A 26,715-nucleotide genomic window follows, 5' to 3' on the forward strand; every position below is an offset into this window, starting at 1 on the left:
GAAACTGAGGCTCAGAGTGATCATGTAATTTGCTCAAAGTCATCAATAATATGTAATGGATGCAGGGCTTTAATTTAGATCTGTGTGAAACTAAGGCTCAAAGGTAAGTGATCTGCCCAAGGCCAGAATTAGTTGGTAGCCAAAGATGAACTCAGTGGTGTCATATAGTCTAAAAAATACAAAACCCAACCCAAGGGAAACGTACAGACACCAGCCTCGCAGCTGGGAGTCTAGTGAACTTGATGCCAGTTGGCTACCCCATCTCCCAAGTCCTAGTGTGGGCTCTGCCCTCCTACATGCTGTAGGAGCTGGGCCCTAGGGTGTGGGGCCTCTCCTGGAGCAGAGGCTATGCTTTCAGCAGGGACTTCCCTACCCAAGATGTTTACCTACAAGGTTGAATCCTGGCAGGTGGTCACGGAGCTGGTGTATATTGGGGCTGGGCTCCCCCACTTCTTCCTGCAGCCAAAGCTGGTACCAGAATCCTCTTAGGGGAGGTCAGTGAAGCTTCTGCTCAGAGACCAGACACAATCACTGTCTGGATTGTCTGCAACTCAAGGCTGCAGAGTAGCTGGGCAGAAGTGATTTACAGAGGAATAATTCCCGACAAGGGATTCTGGTGACCTTATAAACCAAGAGACTGAAACTGCTTGGCTTCTCTCTTCCCAGGGTGGAATTAATTCCACCTAACTCACTGCAGTCCATTTGAATTTTGGTTTTTCAAGAAAGAGAATACAGATCCCAGTGGTCTGTGCTGTTTCTTTGAGACATTTAAAGTACCAATTGCATTGGTGTGGGAACTACTTGAAAGAAGAGTGAAACCAGAAAACTGGCTATGAGAAGAATAAAAACATGGCATAAAAAGAAAGGAAAAAAATAAAATTTTATTTCAAGGCTAACAGCTCTTTTCTGGGTAGTTGTGGGATTTTTTTTTTTCTAGTTTTGACTGATTGACTCTAAGTGGTTGATGGGCTTATGTATCAGGAATTTGGGGTTACGGTAAAGGGAGAGATTCTCTTACTTTCTCCATGTTTCTTTTGGTTTGTAGAATTGTACCAACACTCCCTGATAGTATCAGGAAGAAGCTTCTATCTACCTCTCACCAACTCCTCCAAGGGTGGAGGGAGATGCCACTGACAGGTGAGATGGTGAGAGTCTGACATTTTTTGTCCACGTGTCCCCATGGGGCAGGATCTGTATCAGAGACTGATTCCCATGTCTCTGGTCTCTCTTGGACTCTCTTCCACTGTCTTTCATGATAACCATCCTGGTGCTGGGTACATGTCTCCTCTGCCTATTCTGCCTCCTCAACGCCCCCTCCCCCCTGCCTAGTGCGCACGCCAAGGTTGGGGCTTGGGAAGAAAGGGTAGGAAACTTGTCTTCGTCTTGGGTCTAAACCGTGTCCTCTACTTTTGCCAGTAGAAAACCCCCAATATTTTTATTCCTATTTAACTCCTGTTTCACTCTATATCTCAGCTGATTATGAAGGCAGAGGAGAGAGGGTTATGATCAAGTGGTCACGTCCTCAAAGGACAATAGTCCACTCACAGTCAGTGCCCTAACTACTAACCATATTAGTGACCCAGATGGTAAGTACTCTTTTCATGAGGAGTGCTAAATTGTGTCTAGAACAATCAGCTAGGGAAGGGTCGGCTTTCTGGAAAATGTCTGGGGCAAAGAGCAAGGAGGTTGGAGTTAGATGAACCTGGATTTGAATCCTGGTTCCTCCACTTATTAGCAGTTGAATTGGGGAAAGCTATTTTAAGTCTCTGACTCTAATATTCTGTAACTTTGTTCCATAACTTTATTAGGGGGCATAGTAAAGCCCATTTCGAAGTGTCATGGTGATGATTAACAATAATAGCCTAGAAGCTGTTATTGAGAGCTTATTATGTGATGGGCACTGTTCTAAATACCTTGATTATATCAACCTTATGAGGTAAGAACTACTTTACCTCCCTTTTGCCTGAATCCCAGAGAAGTTAGTCACTCACGCAAGATCACATAGCTACTAATTATGCTTAACCATTGCACTATATTGCCTTTTACCTGAACAAGAGATTCAGTGAGAGATGTATGTGAAAGTACCTGCTACAGTGCCTGGCACATAGAGAGCACTCTTAGTAAATAATATGTCTTCTTTTCCTCTTTGCTGGTGAGATGTGTGAGTCAGAGGCTGCCCTCCATCCAGCTCACTTTTGAGAGCATGAAGCCATCCTAAGTCTTTTGAACTTCCCTCTTCCCCGTCAATCCCCAAGGGCAGAGTTCAGCTAAGACTTTGGATTCTTTGCCCTACATACCCAGGCCATGGTGTCCAGGAGCTATAACCCCTTCTCTGAACCTAGAGCCGTCTGTTTCTTTTCTGTAGAATTCTGGGATCGATCCAGGGCTGATGTTGACGGTGGCCATTGATAATGATGCCACTTAAGAGAGAACCCTCCAAGAATCCCCTCGTCACCACAAGGAGACCATATAGACATAACGAAGTTGGCAGTGAGACAGAGGCGACATGGCCATTTGATTTTATAGATTACAGAGCATGTAGGTGTCACCCATGAAGCTTGCTCTGGAGTGTGCAAAGCCATGCTGAGTGTGCACCCCAAACCACAACTCATGGAGAAACACACAGAGCAGCACTCTGAGAGTCAAGGTCATTCGCCATGTAGAGGGGACAAGGCTTTCATATTTTGATTTAGTTGTGTTTAACCTTCCTGAAGGGGACTGGGAACCTGATTACCTAGTAAGCCAGGGAGTCAAGCCTGAGAAAAATCATACCAGAGTCTGAGAAATGGAGGTTTAACTGGAGTTTACCCAGGGAATCACTAGGGCAGAAAATTATTGGGAGTTCATGTGAGAAACCCTAGATTCTTCTGTGATTAGGACCTTTGGAACCAGCCCTCTTCTAATTGATTTAGTTTAGAAGAGTACATTTCACCAGAAAATTGAGATCTGAGTAAGAATGAGAGGTGAGTCTAATTCTCAGCTCCCCCATTGCTTTTCCCAGGTGGGAAATGGGGATTTTATCATCACCGTCTTTCTGAGGTCTTCGTTGCGTGAGGAGAGACGTGCTTTAGAAAAGGACTGACATGTACCCACTGAATCAGTTACTAATCTAATTCTGTTCTAATTAGTTAATACGTTCAGCTACATGTGACAGAACTCCCCCTCCCCCCTCCCCCAACAAAAGGCCCCAAACAGCGTCTTAAACAAGATAGGAGTTCTCTCTCTTGTAAAGGAGTCCAAAAGCATTCATCTGGGGCCGCCACAGAAGCTTCCTGGTATGAGGAGGCCAGACACTTTATCTTGTTCCTCTGTCTTGTGGGCTTCTGTTCCCAAGGTCACCTCCTGATCCATTATAGCTCCTTGAACGGCAGCCATTGTATCCATGTTCCAGAAAGCACAGGGAAAGAGAAAGATACATCTCCTCCCTTGAAGTACACTTCCTCAAGTTGTACCCGCCATTTTCACTTATATCCCATCGGCCAGAATGTAATCACTTGGTCTTTATTCCAGATGGTTCTGTGCTTAGCTAAAATTAGGGGTTCTATCACTAAAGAAGAAGAGAATAGAGGATCACTAAAGTCACTAATGGTTGTCTTTTCTTTTTTTAAATTAGAAAACTCAGTTAGATGACCTCCAGAGGTTCCTTTAGGGAGGAGTATATTTCTTTATATTAACAATTCCCTCAGTAGATATTCTCTCAATACTTACTGAGGCCTCCCATGTGCTAGGTGATGTCGTAGGTGCTTTCAGGACTGTGAAGATGGATAAGACATATTATCTGATCTCAAGGTATTTACAGTTCATTCAATTATTCAGTAAACATTTGATAAAAAGCTTCTGTGTACTAAGTATGTGCTCGCCTCTGGAGATGTAAAGCAAAAAAGCAGTAAGCCACTAACCCAAAGAAACAAGAATAAATGAAATAATAAATATAAAAGAAGAAGTTAGAAATTGAGAACAAAAAAATAGAAAAGATTAACAAAATCAAAAGCCAATTCTTTGACATCATTAGTTCAATAGTTAGACCTCTGAAAAGACTGATCAAGACAAAAGAGAGAAAATACAAATAAATAAAATGTGGAATGAAAAGACAAATAACTACAGACAAAGCAGAGATTAGAATAATAAGCAAATTACGAATAGATGTAATAATGTAATGGATACATTTTTAGGAGCTATAAATGCCAAAATTGGTACAAGAAAAAAATTAGAGAACCTACTTAGAACATAAGTATTAAAAAAATTGGAATGATAACCAAAGACCTCTTATCCCCTCAAAATCCAGGCTCAGATAGTTTTAAAGTTTCATCCCATCAAACTTACAAAGAACAGTGAATTTCTACCACACAGATGAATATATATATGTATATTATTCTAGAAAACAACATGAAGCCTATGATATTACATATTTATGTAAATAAAAATTCCATGTACATAAAAATATACAAATTTTATAAGAATGCATAAAAACAAAAGAACTTCATTAACTTCACTAGAATGGTAGTCAATGATCAAGGTAACAGCATTGGGAAGGGGGAATTAAGAGAATACGTAAGTACAAGAATGAATGAATGAATGGAGAGAGGCCATACAGGAATGAATGTGTCATGAGCTAGGAGTATGGTTGATTCAATTCTCTGACCTAAGATCTAGTAGAATAGAAAAGAAAAAAGATGATCAAATTATGGTCATTAGGGCTTACAGTTGAGTAGAAGGAGATAGACATATTTCATTTGAAAAGTGGAATAAAGTGATTAAGATATTTTGGAACAATTCTGCTCATGGTAGAGTGGGGATACAAACCATGGTGTTGTAACTTCTACCTGGGTGGGAGCTGGGGAGGTGAGATTGTAGCAGCTCAATGGCACACCAGAGGAAGAGACAGGCATGGCATAAATAATGTAATTCAAAGAATAATGGAGGAAAAATTAAAAGTGAATGTTAAAAATAAATCCAATGGGAACGCAAAGGCAAGGGGTGATAATCCTGTATAAGGAATAGAAGAAGGTGTCTTGATACCTGAGCTGAGCCCACAGAACTGTGCAAATGACTCAGGCAGTCTGCCAGTCTAGGGTTGCATCTAGCTTCAGAAGCGGATTCTTATGTTGGCTCCAGACTCTCCATGGAGCCCAGATTAAAACTCTGCACAATCATATACCACACATAATTAGTGTGACCTGAGAACCTATCAAACAATTAGTGATAAAACATCAACTCTGACTCTGCTTCCTCAACTACGAAGTAAATCCCTTTAAACCAGGTCCCAGTGCTTTTTTTTTTTTTTTTTTTTGGCATTTAGATTCTGCCTCTAAATTTGCAGATGCAATAGGATGATTTATCATGGAAAATTGTTGCATGATCATCAAAAAGTAATGAAAGTTGTCACAGCCTCTCTTCTTAATGGTATTTCTCACTGACCTCCTTCCCCCTACCCTGAAAATGAGCTCTAGGGGTCTAGCATGGAGCCAGCCTGGGGATCTGATGCTGTTTAATTCAGGCAGGCAGTCAACCATGAACACGTTTTTTTTTTTTTTTTTTCAGAAGTAAAGACAACTTCTGTAACTTTTTAATTAAAAAGCTTAAAAGCCCTTAATTAAAGAGACATAAATCACCGAGAAACCTTTAAATCTTTGTAATCTTTTGTGGCACTGCTTGTTTGTTTCCAGCTGTGTCCAGGGACCTCCGAGGCAATAGGGTGTGGAGAAGGGAGAGCACTGCTGTGCAGTGGTCCTGGAGCAGTGGCTTGGCAGGACTGAGTGGCAGTGCCATGGTGGAGATGCTGGTGTGGAGCCTGCCCTTGGTGGAAAGAGAGATCAGGGGACTGTAGAACAGGACCATCCAGCCTTGTTTCCATCTTAGCTTAAATTCACAATCAGAGTTTTTGGTAGGTCAAGATGGCGGCCGCCTCTAGGGGATAGAGGGACAAGTCACACAACACCAGGAGGAAACAGACAGTGTGAGAACGGAAAACATTTCATTTTTGAGCCCAGGATCCTCAAAAAGTCAGTGTCATGAAAGGAAGGAATTAGAGGACTCTGCTGAATTAAAGGAGACTCAAAAGACACAACAGGCAAATGCAGCGTGTGAACTTTGATTGGATCCTGATTAGAAACCAACAAAACTGAAAGACGTTCCTTAGGGTGATGGAAAAAATTGAATGTAGACTTGATATTTGATAATATCATGGAATTATTATTAATTTTATTATGTGTGATAATGGTATGGCAGTTAAGTAAGATAATGTTTTATTCCCAAGAGAGATACGCTGAAGTATCTAGAAGTGACATTTCACGATGCCTACGAATGTGCCTGAGGGATAATGACTGTTGGGCAGAGAGTGGAGGGTATCTGTGTGTTCACTTCAGTAATTTTTAAACTGTTCATGTATGTATGAAACAATTTTGTAACAAAACTTGCAGGAAGAAAGAACGGCAGCCTCTGTTTCTTTGTCTCTTGGAGATCTCCCTCTGCGTGGGAGTCACAGATCTACTGATGCAGGAGCAGAGTCAGGTCGGGCGAGCGGAGCTGGGCAAGTCTTCCTCTCTGCTGTGACGTGGAGTCTGGATGTTGTGAATGCACCCCGTTTTTCCAGGTTTTAAAATACCATAGGCTTCAGGAAGGAGGTAGCTCTTTGGATCTTCAACTGTGGCACTTAACGGTTTGTCTACTGGATCTGAGGATTCAAACCCAAGTGGCACAGTGGCTCCCATTTGCATGGAGGTTTCAGTCTAGCCTGGGAGACAGATAGTCGGTCAGTCCCCACAGCATCATGACGTCACGTAGAGCCTTCTAACGTGTGTGCGATCAGGTCTGGCATGGTGCCTGGTACCCCCAAATATTTGTGACATCATGATCTTTCTTCCTCTGTTTAAAGATAGAAACAAAAACATCATATACATCTCAAAGGGGTATATATTGTTCTATGAGGCGTGGGACATGGCCTCTGGATACTGGGGATTGACGTAGGGAGAAGAGGGAGTGGTAGGTCACAGAACCTTCCGACTGGCTGGATCAGGGTCTAGAATGGGATGGAGTCTCCAGGATCCAAGCCCAGCAAAGATGTATGTGTCTGAGTGGACGTGTCACTGGACTAGACCAAGAAATCTGCAAACTGGATGAAGTCGCCTCATTTTCCTAGGGCTCAGTGGCTGATAAAGCAGGGCGGGTGTGTGTGGAATGGAGACTGGCATGGGGCCAATTAAGGCACTAGCTTATCCACACTAGCTAGAGAAAAAAAATGCCCCTGGAACATCCTTTCCAAAAATTTGAACACTGCTTTGTCCAAACTTAAAAGGGCTTTAATTTAGAGAGCGCTGGAGGGGGTTTGGAGATCACCTGGCCTCTTAGTTTTCAAAGGATGCTGCCAAGAACTCCTAGGACTCTGAGGAAGTTCAAACTCAAGTCAAGACTCAGTTTGAAAGTCACAAACCAGATCCAACCCACTCCCCTTACAGAAGCTGAGTGCATTAGCTTCCTAGGGCTGCTGTAACAAAGTACCACAAACTGTGTGGCTTAACAGAGATTCATTGTCTCACAGTTCTGGAGGCTAGAAGTCTGAGATCAAGGTGTCGGCAGGGCCAGGCTCCCTCTGAAGGCACTAGAGAAAGATCTATTCCAGGCTTCTCTCTTAGCTTCTAGTAGTTCCTTGGCTTGTGGCAACATAACTCCAGTTATGGAGAGCATGGCATTTTCCCCATGTGTCTGTGTCCAAATTTCCCCTTTGTATAAATTATTATGCATTAGGGGCCCACTCAACTCCAGTGTGATCTCATTTTAATGAATTACACCTGCAATGACCGTATTTTCAATTAAGATCAATTCTGAGGTACGGGTGGTTAGGATTTTAACTTACGTATTTTGGCAGGGGCATAATTCAACCCATAAGAGTGAGCTAGAGGGAAGTGGACTTGCCTCAGCTCAAACAGATCTGTCTTAGCACCCAAGCCTAGGTCTGGGACTCTAATTCATCCTTAAGAGCTCTTTTCATTACTGCAAGCTGTCTCCTACTTGACGTCAGACTAAACAAGGGGTCCCAAGCATGTTTTTCTCAGCCCTAGTAAAGGAGTCACTTGCCAGTTTGGGGGTGCCCATCATTCCACCTCTTTTCATGAGCACCTGATCTCCCCCTTGGAGAGTTTCCTATTGTGTGGTACTTCCTTGGAAGATAGTATGTGTATCCCATTCTCCGATCTGAAAGGGCGGACCCTCCTTCTATCTCCAGGTAGCCAGATAGACACACGCCTTAGACTCAGCCCGTCAGACCCATTCTCCTGGGCCTTGTCCCCTGAGTAAGTGATGCCATGACGCAGAGGCCGCAGCAACACTCCAACTAGCCTGTTCCTGTAGGCTGGCCTCGCCGGGCCTCTTCCTGGTCATCCTCCAGGAGCCCCTGGTGTCCCACTCCTATGAGTCCCTGATATTCTTCCTGTAAGCCCCCTGTTTGTGTAAGAGAAGCAGAATCCACTTCTGTTACTTACAAAAATAAGCTCTGGATGTCACGGGTTCCTTAGAGAGGTGTCGCTAAATTCATTTTAATCTTAGAATGAATCAGGACACATCATGAGACCCCAAAGAGGACAGATTACCATTATATGGAGTTATTTGTTTTTTGGACCCAGGTCCGAGCTGGGACGTCAGACCCATGCTCTGTGAGCGTCACTAATGCCACTCGAGGGGAGCAGGGGTGAGCAGGAAGGAGGCGACCACCAGCCGCTGCCACTTGCTAATCTATATTCGTAACAGCCCCCGTTGCATGTCAGTTATGCGGTAAACAGCTTCACCAGGCAGATCACAGGGCCCAACAATTTTATCTTATTTAAAATTGAGCCTAAACAAAACAGATAAGCGCCATATCATCTCCACGAATTAATCCACATACAGTTTATCTTCTGAGAGGTTTGCCACGGTTTCATTTACGTCACTGTAAACACATGTTGGGTGGGTGGCTCTTACTAATTTAATTTGCTTCCAAATGTGTGTGTATGTGGGACCTCCCCTAAACCAAATAATTTGGAATAATAGCAGAAAGGGAGTGAAGTAATATATGTGTCAAATCAAGGCCTTGGGTTTTTGTGTTTTGTTTTGTTTTTGTTTTTTTAACTCTGAAGGAAAAAAAGGGGACATGCAGGGGGTTTATTTTTGATTAAATGCCTTAGCCTTGCTTTGGTATTTATCTTCCCGTGGCAGCCCCTGATCCAGTCACAATGTGTAATTCCATTAGCATTATCTCTCCATTCATTTGAGAGGGCCTTCAGCCTGGACAGCGGCAGCATAAAGGACTACAGTGTTCAGGGGGCTTACTGCTTATTTCTTCAGCAAGTTTATTCCTTTATCGGCAGCTCGTTTAAAGGAAGCTAAAGGGGAGCCGGTCAAATCGTTAAGTGAGAGCTTAGCGTGGGTTTTTAAAGGCAAACCCAGAAGCTTAGAGGGGAAGAAAAGGTTAAATTAAATAAACAAACAATGCCTGCACTGCCAGCAGAACTGATGGCCACAGATAATATTTAAGGACCTCGTATTTATAAAGGAGGCTTTATCTTTGTACTTTTAATGAGAAAAGTGATTTCAATCGGCTGTCACGACTCCTGGGTGTATTCTAGCTGAACCACTCAGTGACCTTGTGACTTTATTTCTCTACCCATGCCCACCGCAGAGGTGATGTTCAGGGCAGGAAAGAGATGTTCTTCCTAAAGTGCCCGGAGTCCCTGCAAAGAAAGATGAGGGTGGATGAAAAGGAGATACGGGCATTTCTCATTCGTCCATGCTAATGGGAGGCAGGGTTCACAGGGAGAGAGGAATTGCACAGAATATTCGCAAACCCCATTTGAGTTTTAATTGTCCCCTCCCACAGGGGCCTTTTCCTTTTCCTTCCCCTGCCGGCAGGTCTCATCCCCTGGCTGGCTTGGCTTCCCCTCCTCCTTGCCTTTGTTCACCCCTTCACAGAAGTGCCCACCTGGCCAAAGAGAAGATGCCAGGGGTTGGGGAAGCTACACGATAATGGCTCCTGGGAGCCGCTGGCGTGGTGCGTGGCTTGTAATCCTGTTTTCTGGGAGAGGGATTTGAGGTGGCAGAAGAATACATGATGTGCAGCATTTTGAGAGCGGAGTTGGGAGGGACTGTCACAGATGCCTGCTCGTGCCAGTAAAAATCGCAATCCCACTGCCTCTGAAAGGCAGCTTGGCCACCAGCCTTCTCTGAAGGCTCCATACATGCCCAGTCCTGTGCTAAGTACCTTATACGCATTGTGTACTTTAAAGAAGTGTTTCCAAACTGTTTATTTTAAAACGCTGGAGGCTTATCAGTAAGTTTTTTGAGTGGTCCCAACATATGTACATTTATTGTAGTGTAGTATGTATATTATATGCATATATTATGATATTATATTCATATATTATGATATTATGATATATTATGATATATTATGATATATTCCTATATTATGTATATTATATTCATATATTATGTATATTATATTCATATATTCATATATTATGATATATTATATTCATATTATTTATATAGTATGATATTTATATATTATGCACTATTATATAATATATAACAGTATATATTGATATGCTTAAGGGCTGAGAAGAATAAATAGAAATGGAAATTACTCTAATACTTTCTCCCTGCATCCCCATAGAGTCTTGGGAACACGCTAAGTACTTAACAACCCACTCTGACAATTTCTGTTCCTCACAGCCTGCCTGACAGGTAGGTGCTGTTGTCACTTCCATTTTATAGCTGAAGGAACTCTGGCTGAAATTGGTTTGGGAAATATTCCCAGAGGGGGGATTGTAACCCATGTCTTCTGATTCCAGATCTTGGGGTCTTTCCATTACTCTATACTCCCTCCTTCTCCCCTCTTACCCTGACAAGGGACCCCAGTGAATGGCCCTGCGTTCCTATGACCCGCTATTCCCTCCTTCGTCTGTTCCAAGGCTCTCCACGTTGATCCAATCTGCAGGGGGTGACTCTTGGGATCTCGATTAGTCCAAATCAGTGTTAGTAATCCTGTTCTTTGCCAGACACTCATTTCACAACCTCCCTTGCAGCTTGGAGTGGCTATGTGACCCAGTTCTTGCCAGTCAGGTATATGGAAGCATTCTGAAATGCTCTACTTGCTGTTAGAAGGGAGAGCAACACCAGAAGAGCTTTCTGGCACTGCTTCTTTGCCTTTCTTTGGGGCTTAAGTTAAGTCTAAGGGCAAAAATGCGACTCGCCAAGGATGAGACACAGATGAAATAGAAAGAGGCTGGATCCTTGGTAACCTCAGGGGGTCCCTGCACTAGACCAGGAACCACCTAACTCCAGGCTACTCATGTGAGATATTAAATGTCTTTTAAGCAGCTGGATGCGTATGCTGTTCTGTTTGCTCGTGTGTTTCTAAGGGCTTTTGCTCCATTTCTTTCCCTTGCAAAGTTCTGCCCACGCTGACTCTCGCGTGGTTCCCAAAGCTTGCCTGCTTTGGAAGTGAGGATTATTCTTCCTCCACATTCCACCTCAGGGCCCCTGTACTGACTCCTTCCTCTCCCCACGTCTTCCCCTGGCTGGTTGCTTCTTGTCTTTCAAGCCTCAGCTCAGAGGTTACCACCTGAGAGAAACCTTTCCTCACCTCACAGCACCATATTCTCTTATTATTCATAGAACAAACCACTACCTGAAATTACCCTGTTCATTCATTTAACTGGTTCATTCTTGCCTTCATCCGCAGTGCACACTGTACAAGATCAGGGACCTACTGTCCTGGGCTCTATCTTATTCCCAGCACTAGAACTTGGCACCTAGGAGGAACTAGGAATATATTCATATAAGAAATGAATCAGAGAAAGAATGTATAGGGAGCTCCTTTTTATCTGTTAAATTGGGTGCTGTCTGATTCATAAATCACTGAATAAAGCCAATAAGATCTTCAACATTAAAAAAAAAAAAAATGAATGGATATGAACTACCTGCCCATGTGAGTCCTTGGTTTTATTCCCTGGGGGAATTGTTCAGTATTTATGAAACAGGGATATTTTTTTTTTTTTTTTAACATCTTTATTGGGGTATAATTGCTTTACAATGGTGTGTTAGTTTCTGCTTTATAACAAAGTGAATCAGTCATACATAAACATATGTTCCCATATGTCTTCTGAAACAGGGATATTAAAAGGTAAGGTGATCAGCACGTCTATGCAAGTGCTAGGTAAATATTGTACCATCATCAAATGTCTATAATTTAAAATTCTGACATTGAAGAACATACACTTATTTTTTCTTTCACCTGCATCCTTTGCAACCCGTCTTGCTTGCTGACCCTTATTGTTCATTCCTACCCTCCCCCTGCCCACGCCTCAAATGTAGCTTCTTACTCCAAATCCTTCTGATTAGAACGTATATTAATGTTGTTATTATTTCTCACTGAGATGAGCCTTATTTTAAAAATATTATAACAGCAGAGGCACTATTAATAAGAAAATGAATAGTTATAATTTCAATGTGGTGTTATGATCAGAATCAAGAAGAATTGCTTTCTGAATTGACACTCTCTTCCTAATTCCCCTGTTACTTGGCGAATACTTATATCTTAGCATCGATAACATATTGCTGCACTGATTTGCTTACTATGTTGTCTCCCATTCACCTGAAAACCCCTAAGGTAGGGACTATGCCTGAAGCAGCTTTGATCCGTAGCGCAGTGACATATGGCAGGCACTTCATAAATGTTTATTGAATGGATGATCCTAAACATGATATGGGCTGCAGAGTATCCCCTTGGCCTATTTCACTCTACAGTCAACATGAAATCTTACAGAACCTTTACAGTCTCATGAAAACCTGTGATATCTGGCTTTGGTCTTTGGACGAAATCCTTATCATTGTCACCATCATTATCACTCACTCCTTCTTTCTTTCTTAAGATATATTCTCTCTTACTGTAGCTTTATGCCTGATTAAGCATGACGAATCAGGAAGGGAAATTATGACCAGGCCCGAAAGGCGCTGATGAAATCACTGGAGCAGAAGCGATAGGATGCTTTAGTTTTATTTACAGAACAAAACGATGAGGTGTCAATAATCCTGTTAGTATGGGAGGAAGCGTAATTAGGAATGACAAAGGGAACAGACTGAAGGTTTGGAACTCCTGCAGAAGAAGCCCACAACACTCCTTTACAGAGAGGCGCTTTCGACAGTGGAATAATTTCCCCCTGGGGGTCGGGGGCGGTGATGAGAATGCCATTGTTCGGATCATTTAAGACAAACTAGAGGATGAAGGAGCAGTCATTACAGGCTGTTGAACGTCCACAGTGTAGTCAGATGTAGGACAAAAACCTGTCCAGTCCTCAGGTTACAGTCCCTGCGACCAGATGACACAAGCTGACCCTGAGCCCATTACCTGTGACTTCTCTGAGACACTAGGATCCCTGGGCTGGTAGTCAGGCCCTTGGTAGCCATAGAAAGCTTCTGAGGTTAAAGGGGTAGGAATAGAAGAATGATAAGGATCCCCCACTGGAGTAGGAAGAAACTAAGGGAAAGGGGGAGAAAAGCAATGTGGGAGCCCAAAAAGAAAGACTGGGGACCTGGGGAGGAAGGAATGGAGTGGGGGGTAGTTTGAAAGCCAAAGGAAAAAAATAAAAATTCAGAACTCTGGATTTTATGAGTGTTCAATGAGTGAATGATGGAAAATGGTTCCATACAGGCCTGTACCGGGCAAAAGACGGTCTACCTGGTGAATGAGGTGTACAGCTGCAGAGCGAGGAAGAGGCAGGGTTTAACGTAGCTGTGTGTCTACTCATGCCCTTCATCTCACTCTCTGACCGACTTCACCCTTGACTCCTCTCCTCGGTGATGGTTGGGGCTGGATTTGGTTATCTTCCCTAGATGTTACCCTCAAATCATTGCAGTTTAATTCAGTAAACATTTACTGAGTCAAAGCAAAGCCCGTGGCACTGTGGAGGATACAACAATAAACACAAAACAACTAAAACCTCAGACCCTTAGAGACATCAGAGGTTATTTCATCCAAACTCCAGTCTTCACCTAAGCAGCCCCTCCTTCCTGTCTGAATACATCCAGTGATGGAGAACTCACTACCACCCAAGAAAATCTGTTCTGTCTTTAGAGAGCTCTATTAGAAAGGCATTCCTTATATTGGGCCAACATATCTCTACATAAGATAAATTCTATTCATTGATCCTACTTCAATATCTTGAAGTTATAGAGCTAATTCAGCAACCCTTCCCAAATATTTGAATCTGTCATGTTTCCTTGATCCTTACTTTCTTGAAGCTGGACATCACCAGCATCTTTGATTGTTCCCAATAGAATAGGATTTTAAGTCCCTTTTGGGCTTGACCACTCTTTTAGCTGCTCCGCGGCATGTGGGATCTTCCTGGACCGGGGCACGAAACCATGTCCCCTGCATCGGCAGGCAGACTCTCAACCACTGCGCCACCAGGGAAGCCCGGGCTTGACCACTCTTGAAGCGTGGGGCCTGGAGCAGTAATTCAGGTGTGGTCTAACTGTCTCAAAGCAGAGCAGGGCTGTCACCGTCCCCTTTGGGACTCCATTCTCTAATAATATAGCTTGTGATTCCATCGACTTTGGCAGCCTCTCACTGTTGAGTCGCATAGAGAGCTTATTGTCGACGTTAGCTTATACTTTAAAAAAAAATGTGGTCCCATCTCCCTGATCCTGTATTTGCAGAGTTGTTTCCTATGCGCACATATAGAACCTCGGTCGTATCTATATTACATTTCATTTTGTTAAAAATTGCCCCATAATTTCAGCATGCAAAATTATCTTCGAATTCAGAAAGTCTATTTTATGCTGAGGGGCTTTGATCATGCACTTGTAGCCTGAATAAAACGGGGTCTTCTTGATTCTGCCTTAAGATCCATCCCAACTTGACGATATATCCAAAAGAAATGCAAAATCAACCTTTTCAAAGCATTGACAAATTGCAGAGTTTTCTACTGATAGTCTCTTGAGGAGGCATCAAAAGAAGGAATTACATCATGTACTCCGAAAGGCTTCCTAAAAACCCCTTTCTGTGACCGATGCTCACGTCCCTCCGGGGTCCCCGTGCTCACAGCCTTCCTCCCACCTTCTTGCCACCCATCCTCATGCCCCCTTCCCCCCCAGGGTGCTGCTCCATTCTTTCCCCCTGGCCACATCCTTTTTCTTTCTGGAGAGCTCCATATGTTTTCAAATGTAGGTCAGTTCAGCTTCTCTCACTTTTTCATTCCTCAGCATGGTGCCCCCAGGTCAACATCAAAATGCCTTATTAACACCAAAAACGCCCAGTGTTAAGCAAAGGTTTCTTTCTCCTTAGCCAGGGGAGGATTGTAAATACTTATATTTATTGTTTTTTCATTGCAGTCATAGGCAAATTTGATGATTGTGTCTCTTCCATCTTTATCCAAGTTATTAGTACATTTGTAGAACAGGATTAGTTTGAGAACAGAGCTCTGATACAGATCCCAAGAAAACCTTCCTCCACGCTGTCTTGATGCGTTGAGGACCCTCTTTGGGGTCTCACCATTCAATCAGCTAATCCTTCCAGCCCACATAACCCCATGCGCTACAAGGGTCTTATTAAAGAGTCCTTGATGCAATTCAGATATTCTCTCTTATACTTCCTTGATGTGAAAGCGTCACCACTTCGTTGAATTAGAAAACAAGACCAACCTGGTAGGGTTTGTTCTTGGCAATGCCAGGCCTTTTCTTAGTGCTCACCATATCATTTTCTAAATAATCATATGTCTGCCCTTTACTGAGCCAGTGGTCAATATCTGGACCCAGCTCATTTGTTTGTAGTTTTCAGAACTTATCAATACATTATTCTCACCCTTTCCAAAGTAGAATGAGGTTTGCCTGTCTCTAGTCCTTTACCTGCCCCTACACTGTTCCTGCTGAGATTAACAACTCAGTGTGGAGCTTTTTACCTGTGAATATCTAAACGCCTCCTGGCACCATCGTATGTTCAGCCTGTACCATTTCTGGGTATTAGTGTCCATGAGTTTACTGACCACGGTGGAGAAGAAAACCGCCTTTGACTTGCTCTAAAGTTACTTGCTTTAGCATGGAAAGGATGTTCTGCATCATTCCTGGAATCTCCTTCTAATCAGCTAGTGCCAAACAGAAGTCCTCAGGCCAAGTAGAACGCTGGCTGGTCTTTAGGAAATGAGAGATGAGAACTTCTCTGGGATGTTTACCCCATCGTGCTGGGCAGACAGGCTGCTCTGTACCTTCATGGCAGCCCAGAGAAGCGTGGGGCCTGGAGCAAGATGGAGCAGATAGTTGGAAAGTAGAACAAAAAGCAAGCTTGGATATGATACAGATGGGATGGAGGAGTGGTTGGCTGGATTCGAGGAGAGAGAGTGGTGTGATGAAGATGCTTTTAGCGGCAGTATTTTTTTGTTCCTTTTAAACTAGCTTTTTTAAAAAATGGAGAATGTAATACTTGCACAGGGTAAAATGTCAAAAAGAACAAAAGATATACAATGAAACAATAAAATATATGTCACCCTGGCTCCCACTCTGAGGTTTCTGCTGGTAAGTGTTTTTTGTATCCTTCCAAAATGTTCTGTGTATATATAAAACTATATAGATATGTATGCACTATTCTCTACATTCAAAAATATGCAAACATATACACAAATACCTTTCTGCATTTTTTTTCAGAGCATCGATTACATAGATTTACTTCATTTGCTTGAGATCTATACTGTGTTCTATTGCATGGGTGTAACGTAATTTTAACAGCAGTGCTTTGAGGGAATGAAAATAGAATTGTTGCCAAACCCAAGGTATTCATCTTAAGTTTGAAGTGGAGAGAGTAACTGACCGGTGCACAGGTTTACATTTCAGATTCCTGTGTAACCTGAGATGTGTCACTTCAACATCCCTTGCCCCAGTTTGCCTAGCAGGGAAAGGACATCACTTTCTTTCTTGATTCTAGTGTCAAAAAATATGAGACAAGGCTCCTTAGACACAGGACTTGGGAAAAACAACTACTAGAAAAGGTATGTAGTAACATTTTCTCACGATCTAGGGGTGGGGCATGGGCGGAAGGGAACCCTCTCTGCCCAGAGCGACACTGAATTGCGCTGATGTGGGTGCTGCGTTTGCTGGGCACCCATGAACAGTCATCTGAGCAGATCAGCAGGCCTGGTCTGCACTCACCTGCTTTATCTTGGCCCTTCGCTAGCCCTGCCCAGTGCTGTGTTGGGAAAGGTTTAAGAACTGGCTCTCCACAAAGATAAGAGCCCTGGTTTGCAGTGTATGCTGATCCCCCTGGTGTAAATATTTCCACCATGGCTGGTTTACAGCTATCAGCATAGTGTCACTGAATGCAGGGTTGGGGACAGATGCACACAGTGGGGTCTTTCTGGCTTTTTTTAAAATCTTGTTTATTTATTTATTTATGGCTGCACTGGGTCTTCGTTGCTGCGTGCCGGCTTTCTCTAGTTGTGGCGAGCGGGGGCTACTCTTTGTTGCAGTGCGCGGGCTTCTCATTGCGGTGGCTTCTCTTGTTGCGGAGCATGGGCTCTAGGCACGTGGGCTTCAGTAGTTGTGGTGCACGGGCTCAGCAGCTGTGGCACACAGGCTTGGTTGCTCTGCGGCATGTGGGGTCTTCCTGGAGCAGGGCTCGAACCCCTGTCCCCTGCTTTGGCAGACGGATTCTCTACCACTGTGCCACCAGGGAAACCCATCTCCCTGGCTCTTAACTATCAAGCACCACTGTGGCCTTGGGGCTGTGACCATGGGGGGTCCACAAGGGACACCCAGCGTTTGCAAAGCCTGCAGACAGGAGTGCTTTGGGAGGAAGCCCTTTCAAGCCTGAGGAAGGAGAATAGGGGGGAGATGTTAAGGAGGAGAGAAGTCACCTTGGGTCTCTGCACGGTCCCCAGAAACTCCCAGAGGCGTGGTCTGTGGCTCCTTCTGCGCCGACTCAGTACAGGCACCTCTTCCCTTCTTACTCTTCCTCGTGGCTTCTTTCCTCCCTCACTTTCCTTCTACCCATTGTGGGTACCTTGGCCCCCCTGACGACCCTTAGGCACTGCTTGGGTCTGCAGAAGCTGCTGAGGGCTGAGGAGATTTCTCGAAGCTGGTGCCAGGGGGATGGAAGGTAGTCCTCACAGGACACTGAGCAGCGGGGAAACAGTGGCCTCCTGTTTCCGGTCTCTTCTTGCTGTGCCTTCTCTTGAGTCCTGGGACCTCCCCCCTGCCCTGCAGCGTGGGGAGGGTCAGGTTCAGGAGGACGGAACTTTATCAGCACCACAGCACCACTTTATCAGGTCCACTCAGTCTGACCTCCAGCGGGCTCCCCGTGAGGGCAGGTGCCAGGCAGCTCGTTAAAACGAACAAGCTCCAGCCCTGCTCTGCGCCTCCGTGTGGGGTGTTCCTGAGGCTGACACGCCAGAACTGCGCACATCCGCTTCAGGTGAGCACGACTCTACATTCTGTGTGTTGTGCCTTCCAGCCCCCGGCTGGGTTTTCTCATTTTCACTTCACGTATTGAGATATGCTAAGGGGCTCTGTAGGGAGTTCCTGGCAGGGCACATCCTGGTGCCCATTCCTGCCCAGTATAGTCAGTATCATGCATCCAGCATGCCCCCCTCTGTCCTTCTTATTCTAAAGCCAAGTGGGCTCAAAGAATAAGAGTTAGAGGCTACTGAGGCCAAGGTCAGGGGAACGATTCCCTCTGTAAGTCACTGTATTTTAAATTATCTCTGGCTGTGTAACCAGTCACCTCCAGCAACATCTTGTCTCTGCTCCACAATGTCTGGGACCTCAGTTAAAAACACCCAAAGCTGGAATCATCTGAAGATTTGACTGGGCCTGGAGGACCCACTTCCAAGGCGGCTCCCCCGTGGGATGCCAAGTTGTGCCAGCTCTTGGTGAGAAGCCTCAGTTCCTCTCCTCAAGGCTGCCTGAGGGTCCTCACCACATGGCCGAATACCCCAGAGCGAGTGATCTAAGAGACCAAGCTGGGAGCTGACACGTCTTGGATGACCTGGCCTTGGAAGTCACACCCTGTCTCGGCCGAGTCAGCTCTGATTCTGTGGGCGGGGACTGCAGGACGGCATGAATACCGGTTGGCAAGGATCACTAGGTTTATTTTGGATCCTGGTTATCACAGTCTCTTAGCAGATTATACTCAGACAACCTGGCAATCATCTTGGAAATGTGTGCTACCAGATAAGGTTTTTAACCCATTAGCACAAATCCATCTTCAGTACAAGGAAAACAACTGAGGCCTTTGTGCTCTTTGTACCCCAGTCATAGAGGCCAAGTGACTAGCTTAAGCTGCTTGGCAGGTGAGTGGGGCAGAGGCAAGACGGAGCCTTCACGTGGAGGCCATGAATGGCATCTGGTTCTTGGAGTTCAGGCGTGCTATAGGACCTCACGCCTCCTGGGACTGAACCCCCAAAAAGGGTCACACGGAAGTGTTTACATTTTCTTGTTGTAGCCAGATATGGAGTTGGCCAGAGCTGGGACTCTGCTGTTTCTGGCCAGTTGAGTTAGGTCACATGCCTACCCCACCCCTTGCATCCTCCCATTTCTGATTCCTGCAGTTGAAAAGACAAGTTTGCTCATTAGTTGGAGGAGAAGGAAGAATGCTGGAGAGAGGTGGTAGGTGAAGGCGTCTGGGGAGGAAGGGGATTAAGACTTAGACCCCGGGAGGTGTGGGAGCTGCTTCGGGGCCCAGATGACCAAGATCCACACGGTGTGTGAGTGGGGGAAGGGAGCGAGCATCCCCCCCCAACCTTGGCACCAGACCCCTGGTGTGGCCTGGGAAGCCACAGCAGAGCGGCGGGGCTGGCCTTGCCCAGCGGTATAGGTGGGCAGAGGTGATGCAGAGGTGTCCTTCCATCACGTGGCTTGTGGCAGTGGACTTCCATGACGAGGCCTGTGAAGAATAACATGATCACACTTGCCGCTCAGCACAGCCACCCTTGGGGGTCTCTGTCACATGGGAGGAGACAGGGAGGGGGCTATCAGTGGAGGCCAAGTCTGCATGAGCAGGAGAAGGCTGAGAGGTGAGATTCAGATGCGACCATCACTGTGTCCTCGCTAGCACCCACAGGCTGGAGAAGCCTGAGATGGTTTGGGTCTACTAACAATACCCAGCCACCAAGGTCAAGTACAATCAGGAAGTGGGGTGACATAGGGACGCTCCTCCTCCACCCTCCTCCAAGGGCAGTCGTTTCTCCGTCCTGTTTTTACTATTTTATGGCCTGGAGTCTTGGAAATAGAACGCTTGGGTTAGAGGCTGACTTAACCCCTTAGGAAACAGGAAAGAATAAGTTTGTTTCAATAGACTGAGAATCTTGAGAGCAGCTGCGCGTACCACGAAATGGCAGCTTTCAGAAGGCTGCAGCCCGCTGGAGTATGTGGTGGACATCTGGTGACACACCTGGAAATCAGGGGTCAGTGGGGAGTTGGGCCCTTCTCGCTGTCTGGAACCCTGGCCTTCTGTTTCCAGCGCAGGGTCATGGAGGAAGGCTCTTTCCTCCCAGTCTCTGCTGAGTTGGGATAATGTTGATATTTCTACTCTCCTGCAGGTGGCGCCACAATTTAGGTTTTTAAGCCGCGGACTGCCTGTCGTTTTTCATCCAGCACCGGGTGCTCCGTCTGAAACCCAGCCATGGGGCCAGCTACTGGGGGGGGGGGGGGGGCGGGGAATTCTCTATAGTACCACCAGGCTCTGGTGATTTATTTAATGAGCAAATCTGGCTTTTAATCAACTTAAATAGAAGTTCTGTTCCTAGACTAATCAAACAGTGGTGGCTAAGTGAAGGAAAACGTAAGGATTTCTTCTCCTCTCTCCTATTAAATCTGGCCTTTTATTCAGCCTGAAAGATGAGCCAAAACTCTACTCCTCAAACCCCTCAATAAACTACCACCAAATTGCCACAAAAGTAGCCTCCTTAGAACACAGGACTTTATGAAGCAATGCGCCATTTAGCTTCTCCCTCTTGTGGCCGTAAGCCAGCCAACGACCTACTCAGCGTCCCGGGGGGTGGGGGTGGGGGGGGAGTGGGTGACTTACAGACCCACTGTCAGCAGGAGAAAAGCTCGTGTCTCTCTTTGCCGCTCCACAGCCGGTGGGATTGGGGGACGTGTGGGAGCTAGGAGGGTTTGTACCTACTGCAGAAACCTGCTTTGAACCAGTATGGAGGCTGCCTTTCCTAGTGTGTCTGACCACCGAGAATGGTCAAGATGACAGAGGACCTTCCAGCCCTCACTGTGTGGTGCTATTTAAAAAAGACGTGGTCTTTGAAAAGCAATGCTGATCCCTTACGTGTGTATCACACTTACCTTAGAGTTTCCAAGCGCATGAATAGATAGTGTCTCCCTTGAATGTCACTATCTCCAAGGGGTAAATGGGGCAGGTGAGAAGATAGAGTGTCACTGAGAAAGTCTGATCTACCCCCAAATTATGGAGTTGGCGGATGTCAGAGCCAGCTCAAGGACCCAGGTCTTCTAACTTCCGGTCTAGAGCACTACTCATCCCAACCCATCTCCCATCTCCCCAGCCTTGAGAGAGCAAATCCAAGGGGCCATCATTAATTTAAAAAAATCAGGTCCCACACTGTTGCTAATTTGACTGCTCTGTTCTTCCTTACGGAGACATTATAACTGCCCCATTCAGCACACCTTTCACCTGGTTGTTAATTGGAAGGGGAAGGAAGGAAAAGACCGTTGGCCATTCAGCCCCACTGGCGCCCCTCACCTGCCCACTGTCGGGCCAACTCTTCGCCTCACTTCTTCTCTGTCATTTGGCTATGCCAGGCACCACATGGCATTCATTTCTCTGAATGAAAATAAATGACGCCACACACTAGGCAGGAGATAAAGAATAATAAATACATTTTATCTGCTACCGCTAAAAAAAAAAGATCTTTGACTTCCCATCCATCCATCAGAAAATGGACCTGTGTCTTACCAGCAATAGTCACACACACACACACACACACACACACACACACACACAAGCTACAAGTGAAAAAATCAAGTTGTATTAAAAATACATGCTAGATGGCTGAGAATGGAAGCAGAGCTGTTTTTCTCACTCCCTCTCCCCCTCTTCCAGCATTTTTATGGCATGCCCTGAAAGCTGAGTGGCAAACAGACATTTGAAAGGATCCCCCCCTCCCTCCCACTTTTATGGAACTGTATTCCATAAGTAACCCATTAGGGTTTTTCATGGGGCTGTCTGGGCTGTCACCTCTGAGAAAGGCCTGAGATGGTCCCGTGTAGCAATTTTACAGAAGATACCTCGAAGTGGGACCACGACCAGGGTGAGGACAGCCTGACAAGAAGGAGCCCTGAGTGTGAGTGCCTCCTGGGCGCCTGGCTTGTCTGTCCCTAGTCTCAGTCCTGCCTGGAGAAACATTTGGCCCTGGGCTTCCTCAACTCCGGATGGAGGTCCAAGAAGCAGCAGCATCGAGTTATTTCGTTATGTTTCTCTGGACTTCTGAAACTAACCTGATATCGCATGCCTTATCTAGAGTCTGGCATCTGGGGTTTCTGAGAAGAGAGGAGCCGGATCAATGTATTAACGCAAGCTAATAAGATCACTCCTTGCTTCTTTCTGTGCCCTGCGATACTCAGCAGAGGACCAGAGGCTCTCAAGGCTCCACTCTGTCTCCTGGAATACCCTTCCGCCAAACAACCCAACGTCTGGTTTCATCCTCAGTCTGGCTTGGCTCTCTCCTTCTCATCCAGGCAGCCACCTCTCCAAAGCAAAGCTTCAGCAAGGCCTGTCTAGGTGGGCCCGGCCTGACCCGAGTGTGCCGTCCACCTTGGGGCTTGTATACCCTGTCAGCACACAGCTGGTTTCAGTCTCCCTGGTTTACAACTCTGATCTCTGAAAATAGAAGCCCTACAGGAAGGCATAGAAATGTATGCTGTTGTCAGTCATTTCCACCTAATAAGATTCCCTTAAGGTGTCTTGATGGGAGGACAGGAATGGACAGGAAGTTGCTGGCTGTGGGGAAAAAGGAAAGTGGACAGCCACGAGGGAGGAAGCCAGAAACCATGGGCTCCTTTCGAGGGTCATCCTTGGTGGTTGCCCATGGGGTGGGCACAGTTGATGGTGCCATTTTGGGGGGTTGTGGTATTGTGGGGATGAGTGAGGAATCCGTGGAAGTCTGGGGCTAAATAAGTGTGGGAATCCCTTCAGTTTCTCTTGGAGGATGGGGCACAGTGCTGCCTAGGATCTAGGGTTTTGGAGAAGAGAGGAGCCGGTCGGCCTCTTAGTAGAAACAGGACTAGACGAGTCAGGTTACCCAGCGAGCTCTAGCGCCCTTGGCCACCCATGCTATCTCACCCAGCCTCCCCGTCCTCAGGTCCTGTGTGAGGGTTCTGGGGAGGGGTTCTGATTCGGCATGGGTGCCTGTGTCGGTGTCGGCTCTGAGCACCTGCGGGTCCCTCCGACCGTCGGCGCCCACATCCGGACCTTCCGAGGCGGCTGTGTGCCTCATCCCCCGTACGGGCCCCTCTGCCCCACACAGCCGCAGGCAGGGTCGCCCGGCGGGTGTCCGCAAACGTGGGAGCGGAGAGCGGGGGCTAGGCGGGCGGCGGCGGGCGCGGGGTGCGGGGAGGCGTCCCCTGCCCCCTGCCCCCTCTGCCGGCAGCTCTCGGGCGGTCTAGCTGTCAGCCGAGCTCCAAGCCAGCCAGCACGAGCCAGGGAGAGAGCGGCGGCGGTTGGCGGGCGGCGGGCGGCGGGGAGGGGCGGGGGCGAGGCGAGGGAGGGAGGGAGGCTGGGAAGCGGGGAGGGCGGGAGGGAGGAGAGGAGGACCCAGAGAGCGCCAGGCAGCTGGAGTTTTTGCAGCGCTTGGCCGGGCTTCAATGCACAGCAGCAGCGAGCCGCGGCGGCAGCAGGCAGCCCGGGAGCTCCGGCGGCGGCCGAGCCAGCGGCGGCCCCGCTCCCTGCCCCCTGCAAACTTTGCAAGCAGCCCGCCCGGGGGGCCAGGGGACGCGCCCGGGAGGCCCGGCTCGGCCCGCGGCCGCGCTCTCCGCTGCCGCAGCGCCGGCGGCCGCCGCCGCCCCGCGCCTCCCCGGGGAGCAGCCAGCGGCTCCAGCGGCCCCCCAGCTCCGGCCCCTCGGCCCGGCCCGGCCCGGCCCCGGGTGGAGGCGGGGGCAGCTGCGGCGCGGCCGGCCGCGTGTGGCCGGGGGGCGGCCGCCGCTACCCAGCGAGGCGCGCCGAGGCGCCAACAGCGCTCCCCGGCGGGTCCCCCGCGCACTCGCCTCGCCCGGGCAGCGGCCCGACCTGGCGAGCATGGGCGGCGCGGAGTGACGCCGCCGTGCCCGCTTGGCATCAAGGACATTCAGCCCGCGGGGGTGGGGACGAAGGGGGCGGCCCCGCGTCGCCACCGCAGCCCCCGAGAGCCGCCGCTACTGCTCGGGCTCCAGGGCTGGGTGGGTGGGGAAAGGGGTGCTTGGAAGCGAGCCGCATTTCCCGACCTTTTTGTTGGACATTCTGCCCACCTTGGCCGCCGCCAGAGGAGCTGTCAAGCCCCGTAGGCTCTGATTTCGCCCTCCGTTTCCCTGGCCTCCCCCCGGGTTCCCCGTGCCTCGGTGGAGTATTCGCGTTCGTTGGTTCGGGGCTGGGGCTGGAGGAGGCAGCCACACGCGCGCACACGCACACGTTCAGAGGAGGGCGAGAGGCAGCGGCACCGGCACCATCTGCAGTGTCAATGCGGCGCTCCCGCTGAAGCAGGCAAAGCGGCGCTTGCAGGTAAGGAGCCGGCCGGGCGGCCAGGCGGGCGGACGAGGGCAGCGCGGGAGGAGATGCCGGCTCGGTCCGGAGTCCTCGAATGCCCCGGAGCCAGCCCCCTGCACGCACGCACACACACACGGGCGCACACACATATACACACGGGCACACGCCATGCACACGCACCTGCCCACGTCCCACCTGGACACCCACGTAGGTGCCGCGCGGCCGGATCAGGTATTTCCCATGTTCTTTCTCCTCTGACGCTCCCGAACTCAGACTTCTCTAACCAGGACTTTCGGGGTGGGATTCTGTGTATTACTGCCTCTCCCTCCCACCTGGCTAGGTTGAGGGAGCGATTTTTTTCAGTTCCCAGCCGCTGGCATCCCTGGCTGGTTTAAAAAACAGGAGAAGTAATGGTCTTGGGAGACCCGCCCAGTGTAATCTCTGCTCCGTGGCCTTTGCGCACCGTGGGATTTTAACGCGAGACAGACCGACAGATACTCAGACAGATCTTTGGAGAGCGTGGTGGCCCAGCGCGCGGGGAGGAGGCCACAGAGGCGGATGGGGCGGCAGTTCTGTAGGGCGGTGCATATGGAACAGACACTGCGTTTCCCCAGTAAGAGGCAGCACAAACGCCTTTCTGAAGCGAGGCACTGCTTTCCCGGCAATGCGCCTGGATTTCAGGCAGGAAGGGGCTTAAGCATGGCTTTGGGTGTGTTGTTTGTCTAGGGAGAGTGTGTGGGGTCGGATCCTCCGTAAAACGTCTAACCTACTCACGTCTCCAGTCTGTGGACAGCAGCAATCTTACACGCACTTGGGTGTCCCTAGCCTCTCTGCACTGTGCAGGGAAGCGTGGGGCTGCTTCCCCTGTGCCCGCGCCTAACACCTGCCACATGCCTTTCCGAGCGGTGTGTCTGAGAAATAGAACTAGAAGGGGGATGGAGGGGGGTGCAGTGCAGGAAGGGAGGAGGGTTCCCCCCTCTCATGACCACCTCAGCAGTGTCCACCCTACAAGAAGGCCAGGCATTCCTGGGTCTGGCAGCATCTCCCAGAGCCAGGCTGCTCTTGACGTGGAGAATCACTCTCCAGAAGCCTGTGGTTCAAGGTTCTATTTCCCTAAAGCTCGTCCTTTCTTTTTCTCCCCGGCTGGAGTTTCACAGGCTGCTCATTTTCAAACTTTTTCTGTAGGAGGTGGGAGGGGGTGGGGTTCCAAAAGGGGTTTTTCATAGTTCCCACTTTGCGGGGGGGTGGCCAAAGGCCAGTTCATTCAGGGCTCAATTGTAGGGAGGAGAATGTGAGACCCAGGTACAACATTATTTTGGAGTTGAATATAGATATAGCCAAGTTCTGCGTTTCTATAGCTGTCCCTTTTGGCGTAGCTTGTTGGGCAGCTTGGCAAGAAATGGAATCAGCTTGTGCTCTCTATACAAGATCATGTGTTCAGAGTGTCCTACAAACCCACCAGTGGGAAAAATATGTTGGGAGTTTTCCAGAACATGAGGAGAAAGGAGGCAACATTCTTTTGAACAAGTGGGCCTCAGTGCTGGGCACAGGATTTGGTTAATTCTGTAAATCCTGAAGATGGGTGCTGAACTAAAGGGCCCTCTTCGTACCCCCATCTCTGCTATTTCCAAACTTTTTTCAGCTCCTGAAAAGGTCTTCGGCTAGGCTGGGGAGGAAAGAACCAGACGTCCCCGGGAGGGAGATTGTGTTCCCCGCTGTGCGCTGTGTGAGCTGCCCTTTGATTGATTGAAAAAGGGTAGATGGAATAAAGCAAAGCTCTCACAATGGGGAGAACCCAGTCAGGGGAACAGACATTATTTTCTTTTTAAGAATGGTGGTTGTGTGTACACATACCCAGATATGCACACGCCTTCTCAAAGAGCCTTGCTGTATGTGGTCAGCTCGTCCATCCACATGTGACAACAGGACCCAGCTCTGTCTTTCGGGCTGTGGAAGAACCGGAACACTTTGCTCGCATGCCCTTTGGGTGAGTG

General features: G+C 47.8%; 1 protein-coding gene across 2 annotated transcripts in view; it reads left to right on the forward strand.

The window, feature by feature from the left end:
* The window catches only part of PLXNA4 (plexin A4), a 607,888-nt gene that overhangs the window by 132,126 nt on the left and 449,047 nt on the right, over window positions 1–26,715 (forward strand). Inside the window, exon 1 of one of the 2 annotated variants that reach the window (XM_082661366.1) lies at window positions 24,448–24,736. The exons of the other annotated variant lie outside the window; for it this stretch is intronic. The gene's annotated coding sequence lies outside the window, so the exon portion shown is untranslated. Of the gene's footprint in view, window positions 1–24,447; window positions 24,737–26,715 lie in introns of those variants that run through there. 2 annotated transcript variants of the gene reach the window in all.

This window comes from Grampus griseus, assembly GCF_964374135.1.
Source record: "Grampus griseus genome assembly, chromosome: 9".
Lineage (NCBI taxonomy): Eukaryota > Metazoa > Chordata > Mammalia > Artiodactyla > Delphinidae > Grampus > Grampus griseus.